This window comes from Heptranchias perlo, chromosome 29 (genome assembly GCF_035084215.1).
Source record: "Heptranchias perlo isolate sHepPer1 chromosome 29, sHepPer1.hap1, whole genome shotgun sequence".
NCBI lineage: Eukaryota > Metazoa > Chordata > Chondrichthyes > Hexanchiformes > Hexanchidae > Heptranchias > Heptranchias perlo.
The window spans coordinates 1,426,290-1,446,545 of NC_090353.1; positions in this window are offsets into that span (position 1 = coordinate 1,426,290).

A 20,256-nucleotide genomic window follows, 5' to 3' on the forward strand; every position below is an offset into this window, starting at 1 on the left:
GACAAGAACCACGAAAAGTTCTTGTCCTTTATGCTAAATTCTGACGCTTTGAAAGAAAAAACTTCTCGCTCGCTGAAATATGTTCATTTGCTGAAAATCAACAAAACCACGAAAAGTTCTTGTATTTGAAGATAAAATCTTTTTGCTTTGAAGAAGAAAGATCTGGCTGACTGAAATAAGTTCATTGGATGAAAACCAACAAAAATTGACAACAACCACGAAAAGTTCTTGTATTTTAAGATAAAATCTTACGCTTTTAAAGAAAAAACTTCTCGCTCGCTGAAATATGTTCATTTGCTGAAAATCAACAAAACCACGAAAAGTTCTTGTATTTGAAGATAAAATCTTTTTGCTTTCAAGAAGAAAGATCCAGCTGACTGAAATAAGTTCATCAGATGAAAACCAACAAAAATTGACAAGAACCACGAAAAGTTCTTGTATTTTAAGATAAAATCTGACGCTATTAAAGAAAAAACTTCTCGCGCGCTGAAATATGTTCATTTGCTGAAAATCAACTAAATCACGAAAAGTTCTTGTATTTGATGTTAAAATCTTTTTGCTTTGAAGAAGAAAGATCTAGCTGAATGAAATAAGTTCATCAGATGAAAACTAACAAAAATTGATAAGAACCACGAAAAGTTCTTGTATTTTAAGATAAAATCTGACGCGATTAAAGAAAAAACTTACAGCTCGCTGAAATATGTTCATTTGCTGAAAATCAACAAAACCACGAAAAGTTCTTGTATTTGAAGATAAAATCTTTTTGCTTTGAAGAAGAAAGATCTAGCTGACTGAAATAAGTTCATTTGATGAAAATCAACAAAAATTGACAAGAACCACGAAATGTTTTTGTATTTTAAGATAAAATCTTACGCTATTGAAGAAAAAACTTCCAGCTCGCTGAAATATGTTCATTTGCTGAAAATCAACAAAACCACGAAAAGTTCTTGTATTTGAAGATAAAATCTTTTTGCTTTGAAGAAGAAAGATCTAGCTGACTGAAATAAGTTCATTTGATGAAAATCAACAAAAATTGACAAGAACCACGAAATGTTTTTGTATTTTAAGATAAAATCTGACGCTATTAAAGAAAAAACTTCCCGCTCGCTGAAATATATTCATTTGCTGAAAATCAACAAAATCACGAAAAGTTCTTGTATTTGAAGATAAAATCTTTTTGCTTTGAAGAAGAAAGATCTAGCTGAATGAAATAAGTTCATCAGATGAAAACCAACAAAAATTGACAAGAACCACGAAAAGTTCTTGTATTTGAAGATAAAATCTTACGCTGTTACAGAAAAAACTTCCAGCTCGCTGAAATATGTTCATTTGCTGAAAATCAACAAAACCACGAAAAGTTCTTGTATTTGAAGATAAAATCTTTTTGCTTTCAAGAAGAAAGATCTAGCTGACTGAAATAAGCTCATTGGATGAAAACCAACAAAAATTGACAAGAACCACGAAAAGTTCTTGTATTTTAAGATAAAATCTGACGCTATTAAAGAAAAAAACTTCTCCCTCGCTGAAATATGTTCATTTGCTGAAAATCAACAAAACCACGAAAAGTTCTTGCATTTGAAGATAAAATCTTTTTGCTTTGAAGAAGAAAGATCGAGCTGACTGAAATAAGTTCATTGGTTGAAAACCAACAAAAATTGACAAGAACCACGAAAAGTTCTTGAATTTTAAGATAAAATCTTACGCCATTCAAGAAAAAACTTCCAGCTCGCTGAAATATGTTCATTTGCTGAAAATCAACAAAACCACGAAAAGTTCTTGTATTTGAAGATGAAATCTTTTTGCTTCAAAGAAGAAAGATCTGGCTGAATGAAATAAGTTCATCAGATGAAAACCAACAAAAATTGACAAGAACCACGAAAAGTTCTTGTATTTTAAGATAAAATCTTACGCTATTAAAGAAAAAACTTCCAGCTCGCTGAAATATGTTCATTTGCTGAAAATCAACAAAACCACGAAAAGTTCTTGTATTTGAAGATAAAATCTTTTTGCTTTGAAGAAGAAAGATCTAGCTGACTGAAATAAGTTCATAAGATGAAAACTAACAAAATTGACAAGAACCACGAAAAGTTCTTGTATTTTAAGATAAAATCTTACGCTATTGAAGAAAAAACTTCCTGCTCGCTGAAATATGTTCATTTACTGAAAATCAACAAAACCACGAAAAGTTCCTGTATTTGAAGATAAAATCTTTTTGCTTTGAAGAAGAAAGATCTCGCTGACTGAAATAAGTTCATTGGATGAAAACCAACAAAAATTGACAAGAACCACGAAAAGTACTTGTATTTTAAGATAAAATCTGACGCGATTAAAGAAAAAAACTTCTCCCTCGCTGAAATATGTTCATTTGCTGAAAATCAACAAAACCACGAAAAGTTCTTGCATTTGAAGATAAAATCTTTTTGCTTTGAAGAAGAAAGATCTAGCTGACTGAAATAAGTTCATTTGATGAAAATCAACAAAAATTGACTAGAACCACGAAACGTTTTTGTATTTTAAGATAAAATCTGACGCTATTAAAGAAAAAACTTCCCGCTTGCTGAAATATATTCATTTGCTGAAAATCAACAAAATCACGAAAAGTTCTTGTATTTGAAGATAAAATCTTTTTGCTTTGAAGAAGAAAGATCTAGCTGAATGAAATAAGTTCATCAGATGAAAACCAACAAAAATTGACAAGAACCACGAAAAGTTCTTGTATTTTAAGATAAAATCTTACGCGATGAAAGAAAAAACTTCCAGCTCGCTGAAATATGTTCATTTGCTGAAAATCAACAAAACCACGAAAAGTTCTTGTATTTGAAGATAAAATCTTTTTGCTTTGAAGAAGAAAGATCTAGCTGAATGAAATAAGTTCATCAGATGAAAACCAACAAAAATTGACAAGAACCACGAAAAGTTCTTGTATTTTAAGATAAAATCTGACGCTATTAAAGAAAAAACTTCTCGCTCGCTGAAATATGTTCATTTGCTGAAAATCAACGAAACCACGAAAAGTTCTTGTATTTGAAGATAAAATCATTTTGCTTTGAAGAAGAAAGATCGAGCTCACTGAAATAAGTTCATTGGATGAAAACCAACAAAAATTGACAAGAACCACGAAAAGTTCTTGTATTTGAAGATAAAATCTTTTTGCTTTGAAGAAGAAAGATCGAGCTGACTGAAATCAGTTCATAAGATGAAAACTAACAAAAATTGACAAGAACCACGAAAAGTTCTTGTATTTTAAGATAAAATCTTACGCTATTGAAGAAAAAACTTCTAGCTCGCTGAAATATGTTCATTTGCTGAAAATCAACAAAACCACGAAAAGTTCTTGTATTTGAAGATAAAATCTTTTTGCTTTGAAGAAGAAAGATCCAGCTGACTGAAATAAGTTCATTGGATGAAAACCAACAAAAATTGACAAGAACCACGAAAAGTTCTTGTATTTGAAGATAAAATCTTTTTGCTTTGAAGAAGAAAGATCTAGCTGACTGAAATAAGTTCATTTGATGAAAATGAACAAAAATTGACAAGAACCACGAAATGTTTTTGTATTTTAAGATAAAATCTGACGCTATTAAAGAAAAAACTTCCCGCTCGCTGAAATATATTCATTTGCTGAAAATCAACAAAACCACGAAAAGTTCTTGCATTTGAAGATAAAATCTTTTTGCTTTGAAGAAGAAAGATCGAGCTGACTGAAATAAGTTCATTGGTTGAAAACCAACAAAAATTGACAAGAACCACGAAAAGTTCTTGAATTTTAAGATAAAATCTTACGCTATTACAGAAAAAACTTCCAGCTCGCTGAAATATGTTCATTTGCTGAAAATCAACAAAACCACGAAAAGTTCTTGTATTTGAAGATAAAATCTTTTTGCTTTCAAGAAGAAAGATGTAGCTGACTGAAATAAGTTCATTGGATGAAAACCAACAAAAATTGACAAGAACCACGAAAAGTTCTTGTATTTTAAGATAAAATCTGACGCTATTAAAGAAAAAACTTCTCCCTCGCTGATAGATGTTCATTTGCTGAAAATCAACAAAACCACGAAAAGTTCTTGCATTTGAAGATAAAATCTTTTTGCTTTGAAGAAGAAAGATCGAGCTGACTGAAATAAGTTCATTGGTTGAAAACCAACAAAAATTGACAAGAACCACGAAAAGTTCTTGAATTTTAAGATAAAATCTTACGCTATTGAAGAAAAAACTTCCAGGTCGCTGAAATATGTTCATTTGCTGAAAATCAACAAAACCACGAAAAGTTCTTGTATTTGAAGATAAAATCTTTTTGCTTTCAAGAAGAAAGATCCAGCTGACTGAAATAAGTTCATTGGATGAAAACCAACAAAAATTGACAAGAACCACGAAAAGTTCTTGTATTTTAAGATAAAATCTGACGCTATTAAAGAAAAAACTTCTCCCTCGCTGATAGATGTTCATTTGCTGAAAATCAACAAAACCACGAAAAGTTCTTGCATTTGAAGATAAAATCTTTTTGCTTTGAAGAAGAAAGATCGAGCTGACTGAAATAAGTTCATTGGTTGAAAACCAACAAAAATTGACAAGAACCACGAAAAGTTCTTGAATTTTAAGATAAAATCTTACGCTATTGAAGAAAAAACTTCCAGGTCGCTGAAATATGTTCATTTGCTGAAAATCAACAAAACCACGAAAAGTTCTTGTATTTGAAGATAAAATCTTTTTGCTTTGAAGAAGAAAGATCCAGCTGACTGAAATAAGTTCATTGGATGAAAACCAACAAAAATTGACAAGAACCACGAAAGGTTCTTGTATTTTAAGATAAAATCTGACGCGATTAAAGAAAAAACTTCTCCCTCGCTGAAATATGATCATTTACTGAAAATCAACAAAACCACGAAATGTTCTTGTATTTGAAGATAAAATCTTTTTGCTTTCAAGAAGAAAGATCTAGCTGACTGTAATAAGTTCATTGGATGAAAACCAACAAAAATTGACAAGAACCACGAAAAGTTCTTGTATTTTAAGATAAAATCTGACGCTATTAAAGAAAAAACTTCTCCCTCGCTGAAATATGTTCATTTGCTGAAAATCAACGAAATCACGAAAAGTTCTTGTATTTGAAGATAAAATCTTATTGCTTTGAAGAAGAAAGATCCAGCTGACTGAAATAAGTTCATCAGATGAAAACCAACAAAAATTGACAAGAACCACGAAAAGTTCTTGTATTTTATGCTAAAATCTGACGCTTTTAAAGAAAAAACTTCTCGCTCGCTGAAATATGTTCATTTGCTGAAAATCAACAAAACCACGAAAAGTTCTTGTATTTGAAGATAAAATCTTTTTGCTTTGAAGAAGAAAGATCTGGCTGACTGAAATAAGTTCATTGGATGAAAACCAACAAAAATTGACAAGAACCACGAAAAGTTCTTGTATTTTAAGATAAAATCTTACGCTTTTAAAGAAAAAACTTCTCGCTCGCTGAAATATGTTCATTTGCTGAAAATCAACAAAACCACGAAAAGTTCTTGTATTTGAAGATAAAATCTTTTTGCTTTGAAGAAGAAAGATCTAGCTGACTGAAATAAGTTCATAAGGTGAAAACCAACAAATATTGACAAGAACCACGAAAAGTTCTTGTATTTTAAGATAAAATCTGACGCTATTAAAGAAAAAACTTCTCCCTCGCTGAAATATGTTCATTTGCTGAAAATCAACAAAACCACGAAAAGTTCTTGTATTTGAAGATAAAATCTTTTTGCTTTGAAGAAGAAAGATCGAGCTGACTGAAATAAGTTCATAAGATGAAAACCAACAAAAATTGACAAGAACCACGAAAAGCTCTTGTATTTTAAGATAAAATCTTAGGCTTTTAAAGAAAAAACTTCTCCCTCGCTGAAATATGTTCATTTGCTGAAAATCAACAAAACCACGAAAAGTTCTTGTATTTGAAGATAAAATCTTTTTGCTTTGAAGAAGAAAGATCTAGCTGACTGAAATAAGTTCATAAGATGAAAACCAACAAAAATTGACAAGAACCACGAAAAGTTCTTGTATTTTAAGATAAAATCTGACGCTATTAAAGAAAAAACTTCTCGCTCGCTGAAATATGTTCATTTGCTGAAAATCAACAAAATCACGAAAAGTTCTTGTATTTGAAGATAAAATCTTTTTGCTTTGAAGAAGAAAGATCTAGCTGAATGAAATAAGTTCATTGGATGAAAACCAACAAAAATTGACAACAACCATGAAAAGTTTTTGTAATTTAAGATAAAATCTGACGCTATTAAAGAAAAAACTTCCAGCTCGCTGAAATATGTTCATTTGCTGAAAATCAACAAAACCACGAAAAGTTCTTGCATTTGAAGATAAAATCTTTTTGCTTTGAAGAAGAAAGATCTTGCTGACTGAAATAAGTTCATTGGATGAAAACCAACAAAAATTGACAAGAACCACGAAAAGTTCTTGTATTTTAAGATGAAATCGGACGCGATTCAAGAAAAAACTTCTCCCTCGCTGAAATATGTTCATTTGCTGAAAATCAACAAAACCACGAAAAGTTCTTGTATTTGAAGATAAAATCTTTTTGCTTTGAAGAAGAAAGATCCAGCTGACTGAAATAAGTTCATAAGATGAAAACCAACAAAAATTGAGAAGAACCACGAAAAGATCTTGTATTTTAAGATAAAATCTGACGCTATTGAAGAAAAAACTTCTCGCTCGCTGAAATATGTTCATTTGCTGAAAATCAACAAAACCACGAAAAGTTCTTGAATTTGAAGATAAAATTTTATTGCTTTGAAGAAGAAAGATCTAGCTGACTGAAATAAGTTCATCAGATGAAAACCAACAAAAATTGACAAGAACCACGAAAAGTTCTTGTATTTTATGCGAAAATCTGACGCTTTTAAAGAAAAAACTTCTCGCTCGCTGAAATATGTTCATTTGCTGAAAATCAACAAAACCACGAAAAGTTCTTGTATTTGAAGATAAAATCTTTTTGCTTTGAACAAGAAAGATCTGGCTGACTGAAATAAGTTCATTGGATGAAAACCAACAAAAATTGACAAGAACCACGAAAAGTTCTTGTATTTTAAGATAAAATCTTACGCTTTTAAAGAAAAAACTTCTCGCTCGCTGAAATATGTTCATTTGCTGAAAATCAACAAAACCACGAAAAGTTCTTGTATTTGAAGATAAAATCTTTTTGCTTTGAAGAAGAAAGATCTAGCTGACTGAAATAAGTTCATTTGATGAAAACCAACAAAAATTGACAAGAACCACGAAAAGTTCTTGTATTTTAAGATAAAATCTGACGCTATTAAAGAAAAAACTTCTCGCTCGCTGAAATATGTTCATTTGCTGAAAATCAACAAAATCACGAAAAGTTCTTGTATTTGAAGTCAAAATCTTTTTGCTTTGAAGAAGAAAGATCTAGCTGAATGAAATAAGTTCATCAGATGAAAACCAACAAAAATTGACAAGAACCACGAAAAGTTCTTGTATTTTAAGATAAAATCTTACGCTATTAAAGAAAAAACTTCCAGCTCGCTGAAATATGTTCATTTGCTGAAAATCAACAAAACCACGAAAAGTTCTTGTATTTGAAGATAAAATCTTTTTGCTTTGAAGAAGAAAGATCTCGCTGACTGAAATAAGTTCATTGGATGAAAATTAACAAAAATTGACAAGAACCACGAAATGTTTTTCTATTTTAAGACAAAATCTGACGCTATTAAAGAAAAAACTTCTCCCTCGCTGAAATATGTTCATTTGCTGAAAATCAACAAAACCACGAAAAGTTCTTGTATTTCAAGATAAAATCTTTTTGCTTTCAAGAAGAAAGATCTCGCTGACTGAAATAAGTTTATTGGATGAAAACCAACAAAAATTGACAAGAACCACGAAAAGTTCTTGTATTTTAAGATAAAATCTTAAGCTATTGAAGAAAAAACTTCTAGCTCGCTGAAATATGTTCATTTGCTGAAAATCAACAAAACCACGAAAAGTTCTTGTATTTGAAGATAAAATCTTTTTGCTTTGAAGAAGAAAGATCTCGCTGACTGAAATAAGTTCATTGGATGAAAACCAACAAAACTTGATCAGAACCACGAAAAGTTCTTGTATTTTAAGATAAAATCTGACGCTATTAAAGAAAAAACTTCTCCCTCGCTGAAATATGTTCATTTGCTGAAAATCAACAAAACCACGAAAAGTTCTTGTATTTCAAGATAAAATCTTTTTGCTTTAAAGAAGAAAGATCTCGCTGACTGAAATAAGTTCATTTGATGAAAATCAACAAAAATTGACAAGAACCACGAAAAGTTTTTGTATTTTACGATAAAATCTGACGCTATTAAAGAAAAAACTTCTCCCTCGCTGATAGATGTTCATTTGCTGAAAATCAACAAAACCACGAAAAGTTCTTGCATTTGAAGATAAAATCTTTTTGCTTTGAAGAAGAAAGATCGAGCTGACTGAAATAAGTTCATTGGTTGAAAACCAACAAAAATTGACAAGAACCACGAAAAGTTCTTGAATTTTAAGATAAAATCTTACGCTATTGAAGAAAAAACTTCCAGGTCGCTGAAATATGTTCATTTGCTGAAAATCAACAAAACCACGAAAAGTTCTTGTATTTGAAGATAAAATCTTTTTGCTTTGAAGAAGAAAGATCCAGCTGACTGAAATAAGTTCATTGGATGAAAACCAACAAAAATTGACAAGAACCACGAAAGGTTCTTGTATTTTAAGATAAAATCTGACGCGATTAAAGAAAAAACTTCTCCCTCGCTGAAATATGATCATTTACTGAAAATCAACAAAACCACGAAATGTTCTTGTATTTGAAGATAAAATCTTTTTGCTTTCAAGAAGAAAGATCTAGCTGACTGAAATAAGTTCATTGGATGAAAACCAACAAAAATTGACAAGAACCACGAAAAGTTCTTGTATTTTAAGATAAAATCTGACGCTATTAAAGAAAAAACTTCTCCCTCGCTGAAATATGTTCATTTGCTGAAAATCAACGAAATCACGAAAAGTTCTTGTATTTGAAGATAAAATCTTATTGCTTTGAAGAAGAAAGATCCAGCTGACTGAAATAAGTTCATCAGATGAAAACCAACAAAAATTGACAAGAACCACGAAAAGTTCTTGTATTTTATGCTAAAATCTGACGCTTTTAAAGAAAAAACTTCTCGCTCGCTGAAATATGTTCATTTGCTGAAAATCAACAAAACCACGAAAAGTTCTTGTATTTGAAGATAAAATCTTTTTGCTTTGAAGAAGAAAGATCTGGCTGACTGAAATAAGTTCATTGGATGAAAACCAACAAAAATTGACAAGAACCACGAAAAGTTCTTGTATTTTAAGATAAAATCTTACGCTTTTAAAGAAAAAACTTCTCGCTCGCTGAAATATGTTCATTTGCTGAAAATCAACAAAACCACGAAAAGTTCTTGTATTTGAAGATAAAATCTTTTTGCTTTGAAGAAGAAAGATCTAGCTGACTGAAATAAGTTCATAAGGTGAAAACCAACAAATATTGACAAGAACCACGAAAAGTTCTTGTATTTTAAGATAAAATCTGACGCTATTAAAGAAAAAACTTCTCCCTCGCTGAAATATGTTCATTTGCTGAAAATCAACAAAACCACGAAAAGTTCTTGTATTTGAAGATAAAATCTTTTTGCTTTGAAGAAGAAAGATCGAGCTGACTGAAATAAGTTCATAAGATGAAAACCAACAAAAATTGACAAGAACCACGAAAAGCTCTTGTATTTTAAGATAAAATCTTAGGCTTTTAAAGAAAAAACTTCTCCCTCGCTGAAATATGTTCATTTGCTGAAAATCAACAAAACCACGAAAAGTTCTTGTATTTGAAGATAAAATCTTTTTGCTTTGAAGAAGAAAGATCTAGCTGACTGAAATAAGTTCATAAGATGAAAACCAACAAAAATTGACAAGAACCACGAAAAGTTCTTGTATTTTAAGATAAAATCTGACGCTATTAAAGAAAAAACTTCTCGCTCGCTGAAATATGTTCATTTGCTGAAAATCAACAAAATCACGAAAAGTTCTTGTATTTGAAGATAAAATCTTTTTGCTTTGAAGAAGAAAGATCTAGCTGAATGAAATAAGTTCATTGGATGAAAACCAACAAAAATTGACAACAACCATGAAAAGTTTTTGTAATTTAAGATAAAATCTGACGCTATTAAAGAAAAAACTTCCAGCTCGCTGAAATATGTTCATTTGCTGAAAATCAACAAAACCACGAAAAGTTCTTGCATTTGAAGATAAAATCTTTTTGCTTTGAAGAAGAAAGATCTTGCTGACTGAAATAAGTTCATTGGATGAAAACCAACAAAAATTGACAAGAACCACGAAAAGTTCTTGTATTTTAAGATGAAATCGGACGCGATTCAAGAAAAAACTTCTCCCTCGCTGAAATATGTTCATTTGCTGAAAATCAACAAAACCACGAAAAGTTCTTGTATTTGAAGATAAAATCTTTTTGCTTTGAAGAAGAAAGATCCAGCTGACTGAAATAAGTTCATAAGATGAAAACCAACAAAAATTGAGAAGAACCACGAAAAGATCTTGTATTTTAAGATAAAATCTGACGCTATTGAAGAAAAAACTTCTCGCTCGCTGAAATATGTTCATTTGCTGAAAATCAACAAAACCACGAAAAGTTCTTGAATTTGAAGATAAAATTTTATTGCTTTGAAGAAGAAAGATCTAGCTGACTGAAATAAGTTCATCAGATGAAAACCAACAAAAATTGACAAGAACCACGAAAAGTTCTTGTATTTTATGCGAAAATCTGACGCTTTTAAAGAAAAAACTTCTCGCTCGCTGAAATATGTTCATTTGCTGAAAATCAACAAAACCACGAAAAGTTCTTGTATTTGAAGATAAAATCTTTTTGCTTTGAACAAGAAAGATCTGGCTGACTGAAATAAGTTCATTGGATGAAAACCAACAAAAATTGACAAGAACCACGAAAAGTTCTTGTATTTTAAGATAAAATCTTACGCTTTTAAAGAAAAAACTTCTCGCTCGCTGAAATATGTTCATTTGCTGAAAATCAACAAAACCACGAAAAGTTCTTGTATTTGAAGATAAAATCTTTTTGCTTTGAAGAAGAAAGATCTAGCTGACTGAAATAAGTTCATTTGATGAAAACCAACAAAAATTGACAAGAACCACGAAAAGTTCTTGTATTTTAAGATAAAATCTGACGCTATTAAAGAAAAAACTTCTCGCTCGCTGAAATATGTTCATTTGCTGAAAATCAACAAAATCACGAAAAGTTCTTGTATTTGAAGTCAAAATCTTTTTGCTTTGAAGAAGAAAGATCTAGCTGAATGAAATAAGTTCATCAGATGAAAACCAACAAAAATTGACAAGAACCACGAAAAGTTCTTGTATTTTAAGATAAAATCTTACGCTATTAAAGAAAAAACTTCCAGCTCGCTGAAATATGTTCATTTGCTGAAAATCAACAAAACCACGAAAAGTTCTTGTATTTGAAGATAAAATCTTTTTGCTTTGAAGAAGAAAGATCTCGCTGACTGAAATAAGTTCATTGGATGAAAATTAACAAAAATTGACAAGAACCACGAAATGTTTTTCTATTTTAAGACAAAATCTGACGCTATTAAAGAAAAAACTTCTCCCTCGCTGAAATATGTTCATTTGCTGAAAATCAACAAAACCACGAAAAGTTCTTGTATTTCAAGATAAAATCTTTTTGCTTTCAAGAAGAAAGATCTAGCTGACTGAAATAAGTTTATTGGATGAAAACCAACAAAAATTGACAAGAACCACGAAAAGTTCTTGTATTTTAAGATAAAATCTTAAGCTATTGAAGAAAAAACTTCTAGCTCGCTGAAATATGTTCATTTGCTGAAAATCAACAAAACCACGAAAAGTTCTTGTATTTGAAGATAAAATCTTTTTGCTTTGAAGAAGAAAGATCTCGCTGACTGAAATAAGTTCATTGGATGAAAACCAACAAAACTTGATCAGAACCACGAAAAGTTCTTGTATTTTAAGATAAAATCTGACGCTATTAAAGAAAAAACTTCTCCCTCGCTGAAATATGTTCATTTGCTGAAAATCAACAAAACCACGAAAAGTTCTTGTATTTCAAGATAAAATCTTTTTGCTTTAAAGAAGAAAGATCTCGCTGACTGAAATAAGTTCATTTGATGAAAATCAACAAAAATTGACAAGAACCACGAAAAGTTTTTGTATTTTACGATAAAATCTGACGCTATTAAAGAAAAAACTTCTCGCTCGCTGAAATATGTTCATTTGCTGAAAATCAACAAAATCACGAAAAGTTCTTGTATTTGAAGATAAAATCTTACGCTATTAAAGAAAAAACTTCCAGCTCGCTGAAATATGTTCATTTGCTGAAAATCAACAAAACCACGAAAAGTTCTTGTATTTGAAGATAAAATCTTTTTGCTTTGAAGAAGAAAGATCCAGCTGACTGAAATAAGTTCATTGGATGAAAACCAACAAAAATTGACAACAACCACGAAAAGTTCTTGTATTTTAAGATAAAATCTTACGCTATTGAAGAAAAAACTTCCAGCTCGCTGAAATATGTTCATTTGCTGAAAATCAACAAAACCACGAAAAGTTCTTGTATTTGAAGATAAAATCTTTTTGCTTTGCAGAAGAAAGATCTAGCTGACTGAAATAAGTTCATAAGATGAAAACGAACAAAAATTGACAAGAACCACGAAAAGTTCTTGTATTTTAAGATAAAATCTGACGCTATTGAAGAAAAAACTTCTCGTTCGCTGAAATATGTTCAGTTGCTGAAAATCAACAAAACCACGAAAAGTTCTTGGATTTGAAGATAAAATCTTTTTGCTTTGAAGAAGAAAGATCTCGCTGACTGAAATAAGTTCATTGGATGAAAACCAACAAAAATTGACAAGAACCTCGAAAAGGTCTTGTATTTTAAGATAAAATCTGATGCGATTAAAGAAATAACTTCTCCCTCGCTGAAATATGTTCATTTGCTGAAAATCAACAAAACCACGAAAAGTTCTTGTATTTGAAGATAAAATCTTTTTGCTTTGAAGAAGAAAGATCTAGCTGACTGAAATAAGTTTATTGGATGATAACCAACAAAAATTGATAAGAACCACGAAAAGTTCTTGTATTTTAAGATAAAATCTGACGCTATTAAAGAAAAAACTTCTCCCTCGCCGAAATATGTTCATTTGCTGAAAATCAACAAAAGCACGAAAAGTTCTTGTATTTGAAGATCAAATTTTTTTGCTTTGAAGAAGAAAGATCTGGCTGACTGAAATAAGTTCATTGGATGAAAGCCAACAAAAATTGACAAGAACCACAAAAAGTTCTTGTATTTTAAGATAAAATCTGACGCGATTAAAGAAAAAACTTCTCCCTCGCTGAAATATGTTCATTTGCTGAAAATCAACAAAACCACGAAAAGTTCTTGTATTTGAAGATAAAATCTTTTTGCTTTGAAGAAGAAAGATCTAGCTGACTGAAATAAGTTCATAAGATGAAAACCAACAAAAATTGACAAGAACCACGAAAAGTTCTTGTATTTTAAGATAAAATCTGACGCTATTAAAGAAAAAACTTCTCGCTCGCTGAAATATGTTCATTTGCTGAAAATCAACAAAACCACGAAAAGTTCTTGTATTTGAAGATAAAATCTTATTGCTTTGAAGAAGAAAGATCTAGCTGACTGAAATATGTTCATCAGATGAAAACCAACAAAAATTGACAAGAACCACGAAAAGTTCTTGTCCTTTATGCTAAAATCTGACGCTTTGAAAGAAAAAACTTCTCGCTCGCTGAAATATGTTCATTTGCTGAAAATCAACAAAACCACGAAAAGTTCTTGTATTTGAAGATAAAATCTTTTTGCTTTGAAGAAGAAAGATCTGGCTGACTGAAATAAGTTCATTGGATGAAAACCAACAAAAATTGACAACAACCACGAAAAGTTCTTGTATTTTAAGATAAAATCTTACGCTTTTAAAGAAAAAACTTCTCGCTCGCTGAAATATGTTCATTTGCTGAAAATCAACAAAACCACGAAAAGTTCTTGTATTTGAAGATAAAATCTTTTTGCTTTCAAGAAGAAAGATCCAGCTGACTGAAATAAGTTCATCAGATGAAAACCAACAAAAATTGACAAGAACCACGAAAAGTTCTTGTATTTTAAGATAAAATCTGACGCTATTAAAGAAAAAACTTCTCGCGCGCTGAAATATGTTCATTTGCTGAAAATCAACTAAATCACGAAAAGTTCTTGTATTTGATGTTAAAATCTTTTTGCTTTGAAGAAGAAAGATCTAGCTGAATGAAATAAGTTCATCAGATGAAAACTAACAAAAATTGATAAGAACCACGAAAAGTTCTTGTATTTTAAGATAAAATCTGACGCGATTAAAGAAAAAACTTACAGCTCGCTGAAATATGTTCATTTGCTGAAAATCAACAAAACCACGAAAAGTTCTTGTATTTGAAGATAAAATCTTTTTGCTTTGAAGAAGAAAGATCTAGCTGACTGAAATAAGTTCATTTGATGAAAATCAACAAAAATTGACAAGAACCACGAAATGTTTTTGTATTTTAAGATAAAATCTTACGCTATTGAAGAAAAAACTTCCAGCTCGCTGAAATATGTTCATTTGCTGAAAATCAACAAAACCACGAAAAGTTCTTGTATTTGAAGATAAAATCTTTTTGCTTTGAAGAAGAAAGATCTAGCTGACTGAAATAAGTTCATTTGATGAAAATCAACAAAAATTGACAAGAACCACGAAATGTTTTTGTATTTTAAGATAAAATCTGACGCTATTAAAGAAAAAACTTCCCGCTCGCTGAAATATATTCATTTGCTGAAAATCAACAAAATCACGAAAAGTTCTTGTATTTGAAGATAAAATCTTTTTGCTTTGAAGAAGAAAGATCTAGCTGAATGAAATAAGTTCATCAGATGAAAACCAACAAAAATTGACAAGAACCACGAAAAGTTCTTGTATTTGAAGATAAAATCTTACGCTGTTACAGAAAAAACTTCCAGCTCGCTGAAATATGTTCATTTGCTGAAAATCAACAAAACCACGAAAAGTTCTTGTATTTGAAGATAAAATCTTTTTGCTTTCAAGAAGAAAGATCTAGCTGACTGAAATAAGTTCATTGGATGAAAACCAACAAAAATTGACAAGAACCACGAAAAGTTCTTGTATTTTAAGATAAAATCTGACGCTATTAAAGAAAAAAACTTCTCCCTCGCTGAAATATGTTCATTTGCTGAAAATCAACAAAACCACGAAAAGTTCTTGCATTTGAAGATAAAATCTTTTTGCTTTGAAGAAGAAAGATCGAGCTGACTGAAATAAGTTCATTGGTTGAAAACCAACAAAAATTGACAAGAACCACGAAAAGTTCTTGAATTTTAAGATAAAATCTTACGCCATTCAAGAAAAAACTTCCAGCTCGCTGAAATATGTTCATTTGCTGAAAATCAACAAAACCACGAAAAGTTCTTGTATTTGAAGATAAAATCTTTTTGCTTTAAAGAAGAAAGATCTAGCTGACTGAAATAAGTTCATTTGATGAAAATCAACAAAAATTGACAAGAACCACGAAAAGTTTTTGTATTTTAAGATAAAATCTGACGCTATTAAAGAAAAAACTTCTCGCTCGCTGAAATATGTTCATTTGCTGAAAATCAACAAAATCACGAAAAGTTCTTGTATTTGAAGATAAAATCTTTTTGCTTGGAAGAAGAAAGATTTAGCTGACTGAAATAAGTTTTTTGGATGAAAACCAACAAAAATTGACAAGAACCACGAAAAGTTCTTGTATTTTAAGATAAAATCTGACGCGATTAAAGAAAAAAACTTCTCCCTCGCTGAAATATGTTCATTTGCTGAAAATCAACAAAACCACGAAAAGTTCTTGCATTTGAAGATAAAATCTTTTTGCTTTGAAGAAGAAAGATCTAGCTGACTGAAATAAGTTCATTTGATGAAAATCAACAAAAATTGACTAGAACCACGAAACGTTTTTGTATTTTAAGATAAAATCTGACGCTATTAAAGAAAAAACTTCCCGCTTGCTGAAATATATTCATTTGCTGAAAATCAACAAAATCACGAAAAGTTCTTGTATTTGAAGATAAAATCTTTTTGCTTTGAAGAAGAAAGATCTAGCTGAATGAAATAAGTTCATCAGATGAAAACCAACAAAAATTGACAAGAACCACGAAAAGTTCTTGTATTTTAAGATAAAATCTTACGCTATTAAAGAAAAAACTTCCAGCTCGCTGAAATATGTTCATTTGCTGAAAATCAACAAAACCACGAAAAGTTCTTGTATTTGAAGATAAAATCTTTTTGCTTTGAAGAAGAAAGATCTAGCTGAATGAAATAAGTTCATCAGATGAAAACCAACAAAAATTGACAAGAACCACGAAAAGTTCTTGTATTTTAAGATAAAATCTGACGCTATTAAAGAAAAAACTTCTCGCTCGCTGAAATATGTTCATTTGCTGAAAATCAACGAAACCACGAAAAGTTCTTGTATTTGAAGATAAAATCATTTTGCTTTGAAGAAGAAAGATCGAGCTCACTGAAATAAGTTCATTGGATGAAAACCAACAAAAATTGACAAGAACCACGAAAAGTTCTTGTATTTGAAGATAAAATCTTTTTGCTTTGAAGAAGAAAGATCGAGCTGACTGAAATCAGTTCATAAGATGAAAACTAACAAAAATTGACAAGAACCACGAAAAGTTCTTGTATTTTAAGATAAAATCTTACGCTATTGAAGAAAAAACTTCTAGCTCGCTGAAATATGTTCATTTGCTGAAAATCAACAAAACCACGAAAAGTTCTTGTATTTGAAGATAAAATCTTTTTGCTTTGAAGAAGAAAGATCCAGCTGACTGAAATAAGTTCATTGGATGAAAACCAACAAAAATTGACAAGAACCACGAAAAGTTCTTGTATTTGAAGATAAAATCTTTTTGCTTTGAAGAAGAAAGATCTAGCTGACTGAAATAAGTTCATTTGATGAAAATGAACAAAAATTGACAAGAACCACGAAATGTTTTTGTATTTTAAGATAAAATCTGACGCTATTAAAGAAAAAACTTCCCGCTCGCTGAAATATATTCATTTGCTGAAAATCAACAAAACCACGAAAAGTTCTTGCATTTGAAGATAAAATCTTTTTGCTTTGAAGAAGAAAGATCGAGCTGACTGAAATAAGTTCATTGGTTGAAAACCAACAAAAATTGACAAGAACCACGAAAAGTTCTTGAATTTTAAGATAAAATCTTACGCTATTACAGAAAAAACTTCCAGCTCGCTGAAATATGTTCATTTGCTGAAAATCAACAAAACCACGAAAAGTTCTTGTATTTGAAGATAAAATCTTTTTGCTTTCAAGAAGAAAGATGTAGCTGACTGAAATAAGTTCATTGGATGAAAACCAACAAAAATTGACAAGAACCACGAAAAGTTCTTGTATTTTAAGATAAAATCTGACGCTATTAAAGAAAAAACTTCTCCCTCGCTGATAGATGTTCATTTGCTGAAAATCAACAAAACCACGAAAAGTTCTTGCATTTGAAGATAAAATCTTTTTGCTTTGAAGAAGAAAGATCTAGCTGACTGAAATAAGTTCATCAGATGAAAACCAACAAAAATTGACAAGAACCACGAAAAGTTCTTGTATTTTATGCGAAAATCTGACGCTTTTAAAGAAAAAACTTCTCGCTCGCTGAAATATGTTCATTTGCTGAAAATCAACAAAACCACGAAAAGTTCTTGTATTTGAAGATAAAATCTTTTTGCTTTGAACAAGAAAGATCTGGCTGACTGAAATAAGTTCATTGGATGAAAACCAACAAAAATTGACAAGAACCACGAAAAGTTCTTGTATTTTAAGATAAAATCTTACGCTTTTAAAGAAAAAACTTCTCGCTCGCTGAAATATGTTCATTTGCTGAAAATCAACAAAACCACGAAAAGTTCTTGTATTTGAAGATAAAATCTTTTTGCTTTGAAGAAGAAAGATCTAGCTGACTGAAATAAGTTCATTTGATGAAAACCAACAAAAATTGACAAGAACCACGAAAAGTTCTTGTATTTTAAGATAAAATCTGACGCTATTAAAGAAAAAACTTCTCGCTCGCTGAAATATGTTCATTTGCTGAAAATCAACAAAATCACGAAAAGTTCTTGTATTTGAAGTCAAAATCTTTTTGCTTTGAAGAAGAAAGATCTAGCTGAATGAAATAAGTTCATCAGATGAAAACCAACAAAAATTGACAAGAACCACGAAAAGTTCTTGTATTTTAAGATAAAATCTTACGCTATTAAAGAAAAAACTTCCAGCTCGCTGAAATATGTTCATTTGCTGAAAATCAACAAAACCACGAAAAGTTCTTGTATTTGAAGATAAAATCTTTTTGCTTTGAAGAAGAAAGATCTCGCTGACTGAAATAAGTTCATTGGATGAAAATTAACAAAAATTGACAAGAACCACGAAATGTTTTTCTATTTTAAGACAAAATCTGACGCTATTAAAGAAAAAACTTCTCCCTCGCTGAAATATGTTCATTTGCTGAAAATCAACAAAACCACGAAAAGTTCTTGTATTTCAAGATAAAATCTTTTTGCTTTCAAGAAGAAAGATCTAGCTGACTGAAATAAGTTTATTGGATGAAAACCAACAAAAATTGACAAGAACCACGAAAAGTTCTTGTATTTTAAGATAAAATCTTAAGCTATTGAAGAAAAAACTTCTAGCTCGCTGAAATATGTTCATTTGCTGAAAATCAACAAAACCACGAAAAGTTCTTGTATTTGAAGATAAAATATTTTTGCTTTGAAGAAGAAAGATCTCGCTGACTGAAATAAGTTCATTGGATGAAAACCAACAAAACTTGATCAGAACCACGAAAAGTTCTTGTATTTTAAGATAAAATCTGACGCTATTAAAGAAAAAACTTCTCCCTCGCTGAAATATGTTCATTTGCTGAAAATCAACAAAACCACGAAAAGTTCTTGTATTTCAAGATAAAATCTTTTTGCTTTAAAGAAGAAAGATCTCGCTGACTGAAATAAGTTCATTTGATGAAAATCAACAAAAATTGACAAGAACCACGAAAAGTTTTTGTATTTTACGATAAAATCTGACGCTATTAAAGAAAAAACTTCTCGCTCGCTGAAATATGTTCATTTGCTGAAAATCAACAAAATCACGAAAAGTTCTTGTATTTGAAGATAAAATCTTTTTGCTTTGAAGAAGAAAGATCTAGCTGAATGAAATAAGTTCAGCAGATGAAAACCAACAAAAATTGACAAGAACCACGAAAAGTTCTTGTAGTTTAAGATAAAATCTGACGCTATTGAAGAAAAAACTTCTCCCTCGCTGAAATATGTTCATTTGCTGAAAATCAACAAAATCACGAAAAGTTCTTGTATTTGAAAATAAAATCTTACGCTATTAAAGAAAAAACTTCCAGCTCGCTGAAATATGTTCATTTGCTGAAAATCAACAAAACCACGAAAAGTTCTTGTATTTGAAGATAAAATCTTTTTGCTTTGAAGAAGAAAGATCCAGCTGACTGAAATAAGTTCATTGGATGAAAACCAACAAAAATTGACAACAACCACGAAAAGTTCTTGTATTTTAAGATAAAATCTTACGCTATTGAAGAAAAAACTTCCAGCTCGCTGAAATATGTTCATTTGCTGAAAATCAACAAAACCACGAAAAGTTCTTGTATTTGAAGATAAAATCTTTTTGCTTTGCAGAAGAAAGATCTAGCTGACTGAAATAAGTTCATAAGATGAAAACGAACAAAAATTGACAAGAACCACGAAAAGTTCTTGTATTTTAAGATAAAATCTGACGCTATTGAAGAAAAAACTTCTCGTTCGCTGAAATATGTTCAGTTGCTGAAAATCAACAAAACCACGAAAAGTTCTTGGATTTGAAGATAAAATCTTTTTGCTTTGAAGAAGAAAGATCTCGCTGACTGAAATAAGTTCATTGGATGAAAACCAACAAAAATTGACAAGAACCTCGAAAAGGTCTTGTATTTTAAGATAAAATCTGATGCGATTAAAGAAATAACTTCTCCCTCGCTGAAATATGTTCATTTGCTGAAAATCAACAAAACCACGAAAAGTTCTTGTATTTGAAGATAAAATCTTTTTGCTTTGAAGAAGAAAGATC